This window comes from Chroicocephalus ridibundus, chromosome 1 (assembly GCF_963924245.1).
Source record: "Chroicocephalus ridibundus chromosome 1, bChrRid1.1, whole genome shotgun sequence".
In the NCBI taxonomy this organism is placed as follows: Eukaryota; Metazoa; Chordata; class Aves; order Charadriiformes; family Laridae; genus Chroicocephalus; species Chroicocephalus ridibundus.
In genome coordinates, this window is record NC_086284.1 from 166073447 (window position 1) to 166089449 (window position 16003).

Genomic DNA, 16003 nt, shown 5'->3' on the forward strand with positions numbered 1-16003 from the left:
GCTCAAAGACATCTGCTCCGTGCTCCGTTTCTGACTACTCTGGCGACACTTTTAGGTGAAAACCAACAGAGCAAGACAACACATGGTATTTTCCCCCCTCCTCCCCCCCCCCAGCTTTGTTTTAAAAGATGGAAAAGTCAGAACAAGTCCACTCTATTTGAGCAAAAGGGTCTACAACTTCATCCCTTAGGACTTTTATATTGCCTTGAATGAAACTAAACTGAAAACATTTGTCAACCAGAGTACATAGTTTGGAACACCACATATGATCATCTACATTTACATAGCCAACTCCAAAGTAAATGCACTTCAGGAATGCTCTCCTATGTACTTCAATATATCTTTCACTGTGTGGAATCATGACTCATCCTCAAGGACTGGACCACAGCTGCAAAATTATCTGGGGACCCTGGCTGGTCCCTCTGTAAAAGCCTGACACATCAATAGACACATTAAGAAAAGTATGGTAATAAACAAGTATATGCACATACGCTTTTTTATTTAAATAAATAAAATCTATAAACAGATGACGAAAGCATTTCATTTGCGAAACACCTTGTAGTTTTCTCTTCCTGAAAACAAACTGGATAGAGCCACCTGGAGAGACTCCTTCCTTTAAATAAATCTTAAGACAATGCTCATACTTTTCCAGGAAACAGAACCCCATCTCCTCAGATTGGAGACTTCCTGGAAGACTTGCCTGCATTATGGTTTCTCATTTAGCCATGTTTTGTACCATGTGTTTTGTTGCCACATTCTACTGAACCCACTCAAAATTAAAGTCTAGTTTTTCACTTGAAAGTTTTGTTCAAGTAGAAGATCACCAGAGTCCTAAGAAAACAGGCATACAAATGAGGAGGTGTGGGTGATGTCTGGCATCATGCTCTTTTCCCATCTGCCTCTCAAGATCTTTTTTTTTTTTTTTCAATTAGTATGTATATTATATACAGGAAGCTTTAACCCCACCATTAGGGTCTTTCAGAAAAGCATCCTAGTTATATTTGGGTTCCTACTTCTGTTTTTGCATGCTGGCTACAGAACACACGCAAAAAAAAACCCTCCACTGCAACACATGTCTCCACAATCCTGCTCTGTTAACTGAAAGGCATCTTTGTATTGCGGCCCCGGTTAATGCAGCTTGCTGTCCACAAGTAAATTACTGAAACACTTACTAGAAGGGAACTTTCAAATTGTTGATACTTCCCATTCTGTCTCTCCCCTTACAGGAAGTCAACTTTACTGCTGTTTAAATCTTATATTCTAATATTTTAAGTGCCATACTATAAGAGAGTTCTGCTGAACTTCCACGTTTTTAGCATTTTTAAAGACTACTTATATTACATGAATAACACTTCTATGAATGCGACACCATGCCAATCTGTTCATTTTGGGCTTCTTATGGATAAACCCTCCCTCCCTTTCTGAATCATTCCCTTTGATGTTTCATCAGTTTGAAGCTCCTGCCCTCAAAATTGGAATACCTAGCGCAAGCTTCTTTCTCCCTTTTTGTACGACTTGCTGTTAAGGTGAAAAATGGGACAAAAAAATAAAAGCAGGAAAGAAAACATACATAGAAATACAGAAGGAATTTATCAAACTAAAGGCAGGAGAACATGTACTGTAACTGGCAGATGCTAGAAAGCAGCTTCCCTAGACAAGCAGTTTAGGGCTCTGCAATCAGCAACATTCATGTGTTACAGAGACTGCACGCATACCCTGGCAGTCCCGCGTTTTGCATCCTCTTCTCATGAAAGCAGCATTTCCATCCTCCTCACAGGCTCAGGCTCAGCCTCTCTACAGAATCTCAGACTAATTTTTAAATCTGACTTTAGTAAAGCTTACTTTGCATAGTCTGAACAAGGTCTCAGGAAGCCTCTCAAGCATTACATCATACAAAAACTTTCATCACTGATGACAGTCATTCTTCTATAATAATACTAACAAAGGCTTGAGAACTGCTAACATACATTAACAATGCTAGGAAACAAGATTCTTAAGACTTCCTCACTATTAAAAAGGAATCATTTTCATTACATAATGGAATAAAAACAGCACAAGATGCTGTAAAATACCTTTAGGAACACAGATCCAGTAAAGGTTAATCTGAGGCACAAATTCATACCCTCCGTAATCTCATGCAATTACATAATATTTATCTAATCCAGAAGATACATATGCTAACTCAAAAATGGGGAGAACATGTTTTTCTCCTTCAATTTATTATGTTTTTTTTAATCTTGGATTTTATCCTGACAAGTAAAAATGTTTCGTTAGGAAAACTTAAATTGCTAGTGCCCTAAGAAAACACTTTCTGTTTTCATGTCTCCTACAGAATAACGCTTACTTTGAATATCTCACAAGGAGCTTAACTTGAGTAACAAAACCAGTAGAATAGCAGCCAAAAAAAAAAAAGCATTTCATTAATAAGAGGAGTAATAAAAGATAGGAGGTGCTTCAATCCATTACACCATTGATACAGGAAGTGTGCTATGCATTTTAAGGTAACTAATGTACTATAAATACAGGACTATTATAATTGCTATTGTAAGAATTTTAATAACAGCAGCATTGTAAAGTGCTTAGATCTAAACGCTATGTCCTCAGCAAAACCACCAAGAATAATTCCATGGGCAAACTTGTTAATAAAAATAAATTCAGACAGATGAGGCCTTCAAAGTCTACCTAGATCCACAGGGGGGCAAAAAAATTATTTTATTAAATTTTTACTGGAAGCCTTTAAAGAAAACTTTTCAGCTGGCACACACTCCTCCACGTGCAGGAACTCAAGAGAATGATACACCAGCTGCCAACTAGAGACTACAATACAATTATATAAAACTCCATTATGGCAGTACACGTCCATAATTCCATCCCCAGCAGAAGGGGCAAAGTTCCACCTCCAAAAAGGTGCTTCATTAACAGCCACAATTTACACACATTTACAGTTATTTTCCAACACGTATAACAAAAACATCCCAAACCTTCCCCATTTATTCAAAGAGAAGGTAAGATTCTGGCATAGCTTTTGCTACTCCAGCGTCCCACCTACACTCTCATTACACATATATCCAGTTCTCTCAATGCATCTTTGTGACTCTCAAGTATTTATAGCCTGTAGCTGTAGAGCCATCTAAGCATATCCATCTAGAGATTACAGACTACCTTCACTAGGCTAAGCGGTTTCACTCTGCTCCAACACACATGTTTCTTCCCCAATAGCCCAGTAATCAAAATTTGCCTTCAACCTGGTAGGAACAAAGGAAGCATATTCCAAGCTTGTGCGGCTGATAAAGGAACAGCCTCACTGATGAAATCGCTGCACATAAGTCACAAATAGAGAGAAGCAGTAGGTCCTCTTATCCCTATCTTAAGACTTATTTGTGAAACATCTGAAGTTATTTCAACTTACCTTCTCCATGTGAACTTATTTTTAAGTACATCTACAATGCAGATTTTGTTCCTTCTTTAGTCATTCGAAATGGCTTTATAGAACAACTTTGTTAACATAGGAGTTCCTCAAAATATGGAGCTACTGCATTCTGATCCTACTGTGAGCAAGATTATTAAATGGTAGTCAACAGCATGGAAGCATATTTCGACGTTTCCTGCATGTATATAAGACTGCCTCCAACCACTGGTGATGAACAGGGTTTATCGGTCTTCCCACATCAAGATTACTGTGTGAAATGATCTTCTGTGACATACTGTGCTAGGTTTTTTAAATACATACAAATCTTTACAACTTTTTTGTCCCAATTATCAAAGACTGGACAAATACAGGACAGCTGCCCAGATCTTCCCACGTATCTCTGATGCCAGCATAGTAGTGCATCTCTACAGACAGCTCAAAAAAAGTGAGCTAAAAACCAAAATACTGTGGGGATATGCTTAATTCTTAATGATAAGCCTATAAAGAAGCAAACGAAACCAGCATCACTTAATTCTGTAGGAGGTAAGTGAGGTCTTTCTGCTTCGTTAAATTTTCTTTAGATTTGGGTTGACTACTGCGACCCATCTGTGCAGAGAAGTCTCAGGCAGCAGTCAAATGCAATATATTTTCAGTGATCTGTCAAAGACCTCTCACTTCCTAGCATGCTTATCAGGAAAGAAAGTGTAGTTACAGGCAGGTGACAAACAGTAAGATGGCATTTTCCATAGTAAAAAAAATGTACACGAACAAATGTTTTTTTTTATAGAGCGTCCAGACTTCTGATTAAAGTAGACTTATTTGATGAATGCTGTGCAAATAACAGAGATACACATACACCTCTGTAGTAATTTCTAGTCACAATCCATACAAAAAGCAAAAATTACCATTTTTGTCCTTCCTCACTGTATCTTCTTAAAGTAGCAGATCACGCCCACAACCAAAAAAACCCCACCAAGCTAGAACCTGAGTATGAGCAATTCAGTGGCATAATTTGTAAGTAAACAATACCAAGGATCTGAATTAAGCCTGAAATATAGGAAAAAAAGACTTCCAGGTACTGAGTATCATTTCCATTGTCAAGGTCAAGTTTTAACCCTTATTTCTGCAGGTACACAGTTATTACTTGCACACCTAAGAAATGGCTGGGAATAGACTGATCTCATTTCAGTTTTGGGGGAACATTACCCTGTCTGCTGCCTTTAAGAGAAGGCAAATCAATTATGCCACAAGTAAGTGAACTGAAGGATCAAACCTAAAACTGCATTTAGCAAAGTAACAGATCTAACTTGTTTCTCCTACTTTTGATGCCTTTTTAAAATAAAAGGGAAACCAGTTTTAGTTTTCAAGCTTAGGTGTGATACGGCAGTAAACCAAGACAGCCAGCACTTCAAAAGGTCATCAGTTTGTCCAAGCAATAATAGTTACTGCTCACTTCTTTCACAAGGTTGTGGTTACCCTGAACTGCAAACAGATTTTCTTCATACCTCTCTATAAAGCTGTTTCAGATCCTGTTCCATTAAAAGTTACTTTGGCATACTACAAAAACAGAATGATCTAAGGCATGGTAAAATCTGGTATTGCCTTATTCACCACCACACTTCTAGAGAAAACTGCATTCAGATTTGGCTCTCACCAATACATTATAATTTATTCTATCAAAGAAGCCTTACTACACCATACAATTATTTTTCACTGAGTGCCAGAACCTGTTGAAGTAGATAAACCAAAGCAGATAGAGTATTCTGATTTTAACTTCAATTTTTACATACTTTCCAAGATACTTTGTTACTGAAAATTAAAATTTTACATTCTTCAAAAAAAAAAAAAAAAAAAAAAAGATCACAACATGTCGTCTTAAAAACACTCACGTGCAATTGTTACACATGCTCAGGTGTCTAATAATAAGACATATAAGCAACACATCTGGCAAATCAGTGCTAATACCGGTCTTGACTAAAAAAAAAGAATTTTGTCCTGCCCAATGAAAAGATTTGAATTCATCAACAGATCCCTCAAATGAATTAAAGCTTGGCCAAGTGGATTGTAACAAGTTTCCATCATCTCACAGAGACACTATGCCTTCTTTATCATAATGTCTGTACAGCTTTTTAGAAAGTCAGTATGTATGAGCTTAAATCCAAACAACTAAGGAAATGTTTCTCACAGAATGGGTGAAGAACAGATGAGCATGGCAGAAGGAACACAGTGAGCTTTGTCAGCTGACAGAGGGGAATGCTCTGGCGATTATTGTGCTAGATAAGATCTACATTCACTTCTTATTTCATATATTTCCTTAAGTGGCCACAGAAAATTTTACTAAGCCTGAGTCACAGTGTCTTCCTATCTTAAAGGGGAGACGTGAACAGATATATTCAGAGTATTCAACTGCTATAATAAAAGGCACTATATAAATAAAAACGACAACAAAGTAATCAGAATTTTGCATGTGGATATTATTTGACTGCTGATTTCTTCCCCTAACCTCAAAATATTTTATTGAATTATTTTTTCAAAAAATATTTTGAGAACACCAAACTAAAAATACCCTTTTTTGCGGCTCAATTCTTCCTTACTCACTACATGAAGACAACTAAAATACCATCTTCAGTTTAGCTCTGCACTTCGAGCAAAGTGTACTGTTAAATTTATACTCCTGAACATGAAGAAAGAAGTCTGACAAGAACAAAATTTTGTTCTACGCTGGTATTAAAGTTGATGTGCTATGAAAATATGTATTTCTAGAAAAATAACTAACGATCAAAGTTCAGCAGAATTTTATGTATCTGATTTTACTGTTTTGTCATTTGTTCTTAGTCTCAATCAACAGCACAGATGCACTTAAACAGCTTTTTAAAATCCATCAACCAATTGCTTTTAACAGACACTGCCATCTATGCAAATCAGTCAGATTCCATTTTATGTCAAAGATTAAAACAACTTTGGATTCACATATAGGGTCAGTTCTCTATGCACTAGCTTAAGAGAACCTGCCTCCTTCACAGTCCTTAACAGCAGCCATTCAAGCAGCAAGCCAGATCAGGGAACTGATATGGTTGAGAAACAATTCTGCAAGAGAGAAAAGCCATTTCTGAACCGACAGATCCATTCACTGTATCGTCACACAAACATCTGTACCAGCAAAACGGACACAGCAGGAACTGCTTAAGTGGCGTGGCTACTGAAGTGCACTTGAAATCAGAAGTTCATATTTAAAAGGCTCTTCATCTTTACACAACAGTCAAACAACCCTACCCACCATCAAAATGAAAGTAATACTGAACCCTCAGCTCTTCATTTCTTTTCTCCAAGCTGCAGATCAGCTCATCCTAACCCAATTCACTAGCCCTCCAAAGAGTTTGGCAACTCATTTTATGCCTCTAATTGCAAATTCACCTGTGTTCTTATCTCCAATGTCTCCATATAGTCAAACATTATGTCTGCTTCCATAATACAGCAAAATCCGAGCAACCTTTTCAAGGACAGCTTGTGATCGACTCTTCACCTCCTCAGACAGCAGGTTCAGCAAAGGCATCACAACCAAAATTGAAGTCAGTGAAAAGTCAATTACTAATTGCAAGAGGAAACCAAAAAAGACTGAGCATCGTTACCAGGTTCTACCTGTCCAAGCTCCCACTTTCATTGCAAGAATTAATCCAGCACACAAATACTTCAGAACTACGCAGCAGTAAAAAATAAAAAAAGAATCTAGTACATTATTTTCAATTAACTTTTATAAATTGTTCATACTAAGTACTAGCCCCTGCCTTTACAGTCTTAAATGCATTATCTCTTCAAATTATGACAAGTTGCTAAGATTCATACTTAGGTTATATTTAATATTACCTGTAATACATGTCTTTCTTTTCTATTCAATGTAGTCCATACAATTAAGTCTTTTTATTCTGTTTTACAATGCCTGGTGCAAAAAGCCTGTAACTAAGACTCCTGGGAACTCCTCAAGGCAAATGAAGTAAATTAACACAAAATCTCTATCAGTTATGTGCAAGTATTATTACAATGCAGGTTACGCACTGTATACAATAATTAAATCTATTGACTAGGATAAAATCATTGTTGAGGATAATACCACCTAGTTACATTATATGCAATAACATTAAAATCAGGTAAAAATATAACCTCGATCTACTGAAACTAACAAATGAAAGAATTACCATCCAATTGCAGAAAAGCTGTACTCAAATTTATGTCCTCCAAACTTCCTACAGATAATTTCTGTTCCTTTAAGATAACACAAGAAATTTAGCTACGCACTATACCACTTTCAAGTTTCAGTAGCCAAGGTTATCATTCTTCCTATCTATTTAGCACTTCATCCCCCTAAAGTGACACAGATTTAAGAACAATATGGGTGGAAGGTCTGAAAATACTCCTGCTATGGAAGACTCGGAAACAAAAACACAGTCAAGGCCCTATGATGCTTACTGATAAAATGTGAGGGGAAAATAAGGTTTCTCCCTAACATAAGAAAGAAGTAGTTGAACTTCCCTCAGAAAAAAAAAAAATATTTCCAAGCATTTCTAAGATTCTCACACTAAAAAACCCAACAACTTTTCTTTCCCTGACATCTCTCCTTGTCTCGTACAACCTATATCCTGTAAACATCACTTTGCTCATTCCTCCACCCTCTGGGTTCCACAGCATCTGCCTCACACTGGAGGCAAAAGCTGACGCAGATCCACAATTCAAGTGCTGTCTCCTAAAAGAGACTAACAGGGAGAGACTAAGACTACAGCCATAGTTACAGGGAGACAGAAGAAACAGTTCAGATTAATACAAAATAACTTCATACATTTAAGCGATTCAACAAAAAGATGACTTCAGTCATCTTTCTGTGACTATTTTAATGACTATTTTAAGGAGTTCCTCCCTCTCCTACTTTCCCATCCACAGGACTCTTGTTCCCACCCCAGCACTGCAGTTTTTCTTTGGGTTTTTCAGATTGGACTAGTTTCTTGAACCATCTCATTGTGCATTCCCACTGTAGTTTTACTGGCGGAACCAAGAGACATATGACAGAGAGGAGGCAGCGTACTGCAGTGTTGGAGCAAACAGTTAAGAGCTCCTTAAGTTCGTACTTTTTGAAATTCCTGTATCACCAAGCCTTAGCCTTAAGCACTTAAACTGGTCAACTCTCCACAGCTTCCCCACAGAGTCAATAAAAGCCTTCCAGAAGACCTCTTTCCATGTCAATGTTATGAGGTGATTGAACTCCTAATACACCTCAGTTAAATGTCTGAAATTATAAACTCAGGCCACTATAACCAAACAAGATACTGTACCCTGCTACTTCAAATTTCAAATGCTTAACTCCATGCTCCTAAGTTCTGCTGCTCCAGCAAAAGGCACAGTGAATAACAGCAGTAGTCAGATCACACCAGACACAAAATTAACTCTAATGAGTGTAAGCAGTTCACAGAAGTGAACAAGCTACAACTGCAGATCCTCTCACAACTGGGGTCTAATGCTTTCTCCTCCCTCAGCAGATTTCAGTATCACCACAGTGATAGTGTAAGGCAGCGACTGAGGTTGTTGATGGAGACACACTTGGAAAGTTGATAGATGCAGCTTCCACTGGTTTCCATCTTGTATCCTACAACATATATCCTCAAGAGAGTCAACAGTTGAAAGCAGGGAGGAGGGATAAGTTCAGCACCGGAGAAGAAACAACACCTCTATAAATAGAGATTAGTGGATGGTAACAAAGATGCTGCACTCTGAACATAATTTTTGGAAATGCTAGTTAAGATTCCAAAGTAAGACAGAGGAAGCTTTCGATGGTCCACTACTCTGAGAATCAGCCCCATCTTTCTGTTAAACTTGAGTTCCTGCAGTCATTCATCCTGTACACTGGAGAGAAGAGAAAAAACAAAACCAGAAGACTCCACTGTTTCTTTCTCCATCCTGCCTCCCCTCAAGAGGAGGCTAAATAAAGAGGGACAATTAACATAAACCATACATGATGGGCTATATATAATCATTCCATAATGCTAATGTATTCATAGAGTTCTATAACAAAAACATAAAGATGAGATGCTGTTTCTTCCCTTGCTCTAACACATCCAAACATCCAATGAAAAACGGACAAGTTTGCCACCTTGTTTCAGCTGGAAAGATGACAACAAAACCAAGTCATTGACTTTTACCTTGAGAATTGCTCCTGATTTAATTCTTTATATCTTGTTAACCAACTAGGCAAAAAGTTCTTATTCCTTAGCTCATTTCAGAAGGGCAATGTGCACATGAAGCTAATTGTGAAAAATTTCATGAATAAACACAAATGAACAAAGTCTTTATAAAGACAACAGTAGTGTGGATAAGCAAGGAAGTTTATTTCCTAATTCCTCCTCCTGTCCACATTTAAGAGCTTCCTGACCCTGTTTCTTGATCTAAGAGATGTGCTTTCCCTGGTGAGCTTCATCCAGATTCACTCAAGTCATATTTTTGCACCAACTTCAACAGGTTTTCAATTAGGCTGCAGAGTATACACACATTTAACCTCTTTTCCTCCCTTTGCCACTTTCAGCAGCTTTATTATAATACACACCCGTTTGGTTTTCTACAAATTCCACCTTTCAAACATACAGCAAACTATACTTCTGCACGGCAAAAAGACACAGAAACAAATAAAATTAACACATGACAAATTTATATATCCTAATTGCAGGACACTACCATCATTCAAAAAATACACATACTCAACTGAGCAATTCTCAAGGAAAAAAGACAGCTTTTTTTTTTTTTTTTGATCGAGTCCAACCAATAACCTAACACTGCAAGTCCACCACTAAACCATGTCCCTAAGTGCCACAACTACACTTCTAAATACTTCCAGGGATGGTGACCCGACCACCTCCCTGGGCAGCCTGTTCCTATGTTTGACAACCCTTTCAGTGAGAAAATTTTTCCTAACATGTAATCTAAGCCTCCCCTGGTGCAACTTGAGGCCATTTCCTCTTGTCCTATCACTTGCTACTTGGGAAAAGAGACCAGCCCAAATCTGTCTACAACCTCCTTCCAGGTAGCTGTAGAGAACGATAAGATCTCCCCTCAGCCTCCTTTTCTCCAGACTAAACAACCCCAGGTCCCTCAGTTGCTCCTCACAGACCTTTGTCGCTCCTCTTTGCATGCACTCCAGCACCCCAATGTCTGTCTTGTAGTGGGGGACCCAAAACTGAACACTGCATTTGAGATGTGGCCTCACCAGTGCTGAGTACAGGGGGGCGACCACTTCCCTAGTCCTGCTGGCCACACTATTTCTAATACAGGCCAGGATGCTACTGGCCTTCTTGGCCACCTGGGCACAACGCTGGCTCATATTCAGCCGGCTGTCAAACAACACCCCCAGGTCCTTTACTACTGCTCAGCTTTCCAGCCACTCTTCCCCAAGCCTGTAGCGCTACATGGAGTTGTTGTGACCCAAGTGCAGGACCCAGCACTCGGCCTTGTTGAACCTCATACAGTTGCCTCAGCCCATCAGTCCAGCCTGTCCACATCCCCCTGTAGAGTCACTCTACCCTCAAGCAGATCAATACTCCCGCCCAACTTGGGTGTTTGCAAACTTACTGAGGGTGCACTTGATCCCCTTGTCCACGTCATTGATAAACATATTAAAGAGAACCAGCCCCAATACTGAGCCCTGGGGAACACCACATGACCAGACACCAACTGGATTTAACTCTATTCACCACCACTCTTTGGGCCCGGCCCTCCAGCCATTTTACCCAGTGAAGAGTATGCCTGTCCCAGCCATGAGAAGCCAGTTTCTCCAGGAAAATGCTGTGGGAAACAGTGTCAAAGGCTTTACTAAAGTCTAGGTAGACAACATTCACAGCCTTTCCCTCATCCACTGAGCGGGTCACGTTGTCATAGGAGATCAGGTTTGTCAAGCAGGACCTGCCTTTCATAAACCCATGCTGACTGGGCCTGATCACCTGGCTGTCCTGTACATGTCAAATGATGGCACTCAAGATGATCTGCTCCATAACCCTACCTGGCACAGAGGTCAGACTGACTGGCCTGTTATTCCCTGGACCCTCCCTTCCAGCCCTTCTTGTAGATGGGCATCCCATTTGGTAACCTCCAGTCAACGGGGACCTCCCGGTTATCCAGGAATGCTGATAAATAATGGAAAGTGGTTTGGTGAGCACTTTCACCAGCTCCCTCAGTACGCTTGGGTGGATCCCATCCAGCCCAACAGACATATGTGCATCTAAGTGGTGTAACAGGTCACTAACCATTTCCCCTTGGATTATGGGGGCTTCATTCTGCTGTCTTCCAGGTCAGTGGGCTGGGTACCCTCAGAACAACTGGTCTTACTATTAAAGACTGAGGCAAAGAAGGCATTAAGTACCTCAGCCTCTTCCTCGTCCTTTGTCACTATGTTTCCCCCCCGCATCCAATAAGGGATGGAGATTCTCCTTAACCCTCCTTTTGTTGTTAATGTATTTCAGAAACATTTTTTATTGTCTTTTATGACAGCAACCAGATTAAGTTCTAGTTGGGCTTTGGCCCTTCTAATTTTCTCCCTGCATAAGCTCACGACATCCTTGTAGTCCTCCCAAGTTGCCTGCCCCTTCTTCAAAAGGTCATAAACTCTCCTTTTTTTTCCCTGAGTTCCAGCCAAAGCTCCCTGTTCAGCCAGGCTGGTCTCCTTCCCTCCCAGCTTGCCTTTCGGCACATGGAGACGACCTGCTCCTTTTGCCTATTTCCTTCTTGAAGAATGCCCATTGTTCCTGGACTCCTTTGCCCTTCAGGACTGCCTCCAAAGGGACTCTGTCAACCAGGCTCCTAAACATGCCAAAGTCTGTCCTCCAGAAGTTCAAGGTCAGACTTCAGCTGACCCCTCTCCTTACTTCTCCGAGAATTGAAAACTCTATCCTTTCATGATCACTGTGCCCAAGACAGCCTCCAAACATCACCCACAAGTCCTTCTCTGTTCACGAACAGGTCCAGCGAGCCACCTTCCCTAGTTGGCTCACTCACCAGCTGTGTCAGGAAGTTATCTTCCACACTCTCCAGGAACCTCCTGGACCGTTCCAGAAGATAATATAATGCTGATCATGCAGCATTCACTACATTTATCAGATAACCATTTATGTTAATTTAAAAAAAAAAAAAAAAAAGTGTTCCCACTATCCCAGAACTTCTACTCCTAGGAAACACCATCAGACAGATCAAATCCCAAGGAAATTCAAGTGTACCAGGCATCTGATCAAACGTAACAGCAAACTACAGATATTGAATTGGAAGCTGATTAACAACATTTCATTATGGTGTACAACGGTTTATTCCTTTAAGTTCTGGCAGGTGTGACAGCACATATTTTTCTGTCAGCTAATAAGTTTTAGGTATGTTTTTCATAGTCATTAGCAATGTTGTACATGGACACAAGCCATCTATAGTCAGCTCTGCTAATACAAGTCTTCATCTCAGTTAAAAGCTACTACCAAGACAGAGTTTGCAGCACGTATTTTTACACGAAAAGTGATATGAACAATACTTCCAACAAACTGTGTTAAAGCTTCTAGCATAGTAGCTCCCCATACAATTTCTAGCTAAGTACTGAGCTCTTATCAGAACTCATCAGAAGCTTGTTTATGACTTGCAATTTACTAGCAATTAGATGACTGAGTTCATACTAGTAAAATAATCCAAAATAAATCATCATATTCCGGCACAGAATACACAATGATTCCATATGCAGTTATTGGTATGAACATAGACATGCCGCATGCTCCCAAAGAAGTCGGGGGGGGGGGGGGGGGAGGTAATTTTCCTAGGTTTTTTTGTATTTGTTGCATCACAACGGAGGCAAGAAATAATGGGCTTCTCAAATGGAGAACAGATCAAATCTCAAAGGGCCTCAAGCCAGGGCTTTCAGACAAAGAACCTGGTAACCCTTTTTCCACTCCTCCAATATTATCACCAGTTATAAACATTGTGGTAAACAGAAGAAACACAAAGAGCACTCGGAAAAGCACATGCATATTCACTGTCACCAGGTCAAGCCAACAAGAGGATGCTTGTACTTTCTTCTACCAGTTCTTAACTCTGTTCTTGAGGCATCACTAGACAACACTCAGGAAAAAAACAGGAGTTCTACTGCAACATGAATGCTTTGTTGTATACAGGTCAAAACGGGATGTTTGACTGCTTGTGCTGTTGTTCATAAATGCAGCACAAACAAGTTCAAGAGTTGGTAAAATGTAATTTTCACATTTTTTTTATCTTTAAAGGCAAACATGCAACATATCACAGACTCCAGAACATCCTGAACTGATCTTATCCTCCAACAGGGCTAAACAGAATCCACTTTTGATTACACATCAGCCTCAACTTTTGAGTCTTTGGGTTTGTTTTTTTTCCTCCCCTCTCCTTTTTTAAAATTAAAGGAAACCCACATACATGCATAGGCATAGAGAAGAAAAACATGCTTTTCCAAGTGTCCCAAAACAAACCAATACTTAGCTTAGTGATAAGCAGTGGAAAAGCTCAACTGAAGAAATCAAGGAGTGGTGTAGCTAGACACCAGTGTGACACAGATGTACTAGCAGTGCTGTACACTGCTGTATGACAGAATCTTCCATTTTTCCAGTTACTCAAGAACTGTAAGGGAGAGGACCCAGGTCAAAAGAATAAACAGTACCACTTTTTTTTTTTTTTTTTTAAATAAGAGGAGAGTTTGATAGAAACAGAGTTGCACATTAGGGTGCCATTACCAGAATACAGTAGCCTCTCCTGTATGATTTTAAGAGAAGTATAAACCTCTGCTTACATTATGTTTGTGTTCTCTATCACTAGTACAAAACAGTTTTCTAAAAAAAGTTTAAAATCTACATAAATCTACATAGCATATCAACACTATTAGAAGTGGTTAAGGCTACCTTTATTTTGGAAGTCCAAAAATTAAACTAAACCAGAAATTAAAATTTTTTTTGAGAGAGATCTCAGCAAAAACACACCTTTTGTTATCGGACTACAGATTAATCACTTGAATGGAAAGAGTTGGTTGGTCTCAATCCAGTCCCTACCAACAAATAGCACATTAGTTGGCTCTTCAGAAACTGTTGTACATAATCTTTCCTGTCTCAGAGGCCAATTGCAGGATTAAGTAACACAAATTCTCAAACAGACAGCTAAAGTACACATTGAAGCCTGAGAAGCCAGCACTGCCAAAAATATTTCTGAATCTTTGAAAGTTATAAGAACTCAGGTTCCAAAAACATTAGTCTAATACCCTTCGTAAGTACAGAATATAATTGAACAGTATATGAAGAAAACAATATATTTAATTAAAAAGCTACCCCACCCAAACGGAGATCTGGCATAACCTGTGTCAAAAGGCAAGATATGCATAAGCCAGCTATAAAATCTTAAATATACCCTTATCTCAAATTAAAAGGGAAACCAAGCAAGCAGCATGAAATTATTCAAGTTTATTACATATTATGCCCTCATTCCAGATAGCAACCTGCCAAGCTGGTAGAATAGCAACAGGGATTGTGCGGTACAGTTCCTATGAAGGGACCCTTCTAAGAGCAGCATTATTGCCATTTTGCTGTGCTTCATGGGTGGTTTAGTTAAACATGACCTAAAAAGGAAGGGAGAAAGGGGGTATGCAATGATTTTCTTTTTAACATTGTACTAAGAGCCCAAAAGGATGACTTTGCACACATTTCCACAACAGGAAGGGGGAGGACCCCAAACACTACACATTTCACTCTTTTTTCCTACAGACTTTACACATGCATCAAATCACAGACAGAACCATATTAAGAACGTTTTTACTTATACTGATTTAAGCCTTTAAATTTAATCCAAGTATCCTTCAAAATGTAGTAAAAAAGAGGTTAATATCTCCCCAGTTCTTCAGTTGAAGGTTAAGGAAACTTCTGATAATAAAGAGGTCTCCTTTACAACTAACACACAAGTTTTCTGTTTCATTTGAATAACCCTCAGATCTTATTTATGCATTATAGAAACAGATTTACTCCTTTAATAAAAATTCACCTCAAGCCTTTTTTATGAAGCATTAGCAACTGAAAAAAGGACACAAAAACCCCCATAATTCCTGACCTCGTGTTAAAGACACTCACAATCAAGCTGCTCCTAGTACTTTCATATAGGGAACCGTGCTTAACCTGCCCCAGGCTCCAAAGGCATATTAAGTATACATTTCAGCAAAAATGCAGGTTTCATCAATCTCAAAGCTTCTGAAGTCTGATTTAGAAATCAAAGCCCAAAATTGTGTCAAAACACATACTATCCTACTGGAAAGGACGTTAGCAGATTTAAATCTAAGGAGTCTGAAGAACACCAAACTTGAAAGAAGGTCCAAAAACCTCCCCTATATGTTTAAGTCTATTAATACAAAGCCTCAGAAGCTATCGGTTTGTCTGAGGTCACTCCCTCAGTATGCCCAGCAGCAAGTCATATTTTTATATAAAAGGTGTTGTCATGCTCCCACTCAGAAAACACAGTAGTTTGCTTGCTAATTTAACCAGAAAACACAAAAATATCCATTTTATGTACCAGCAATTTACAGAAATGAGG

General features: G+C 39.1%; 1 protein-coding gene across 7 annotated transcripts in view; it reads right to left on the bottom strand.

Annotated features, from left to right (window-relative positions):
* The window catches only part of TCF20 (transcription factor 20), a 128815-nt gene that overhangs the window by 44378 nt on the left and 68434 nt on the right, over positions 1-16003 (bottom strand). The window lies entirely within an intron of this gene.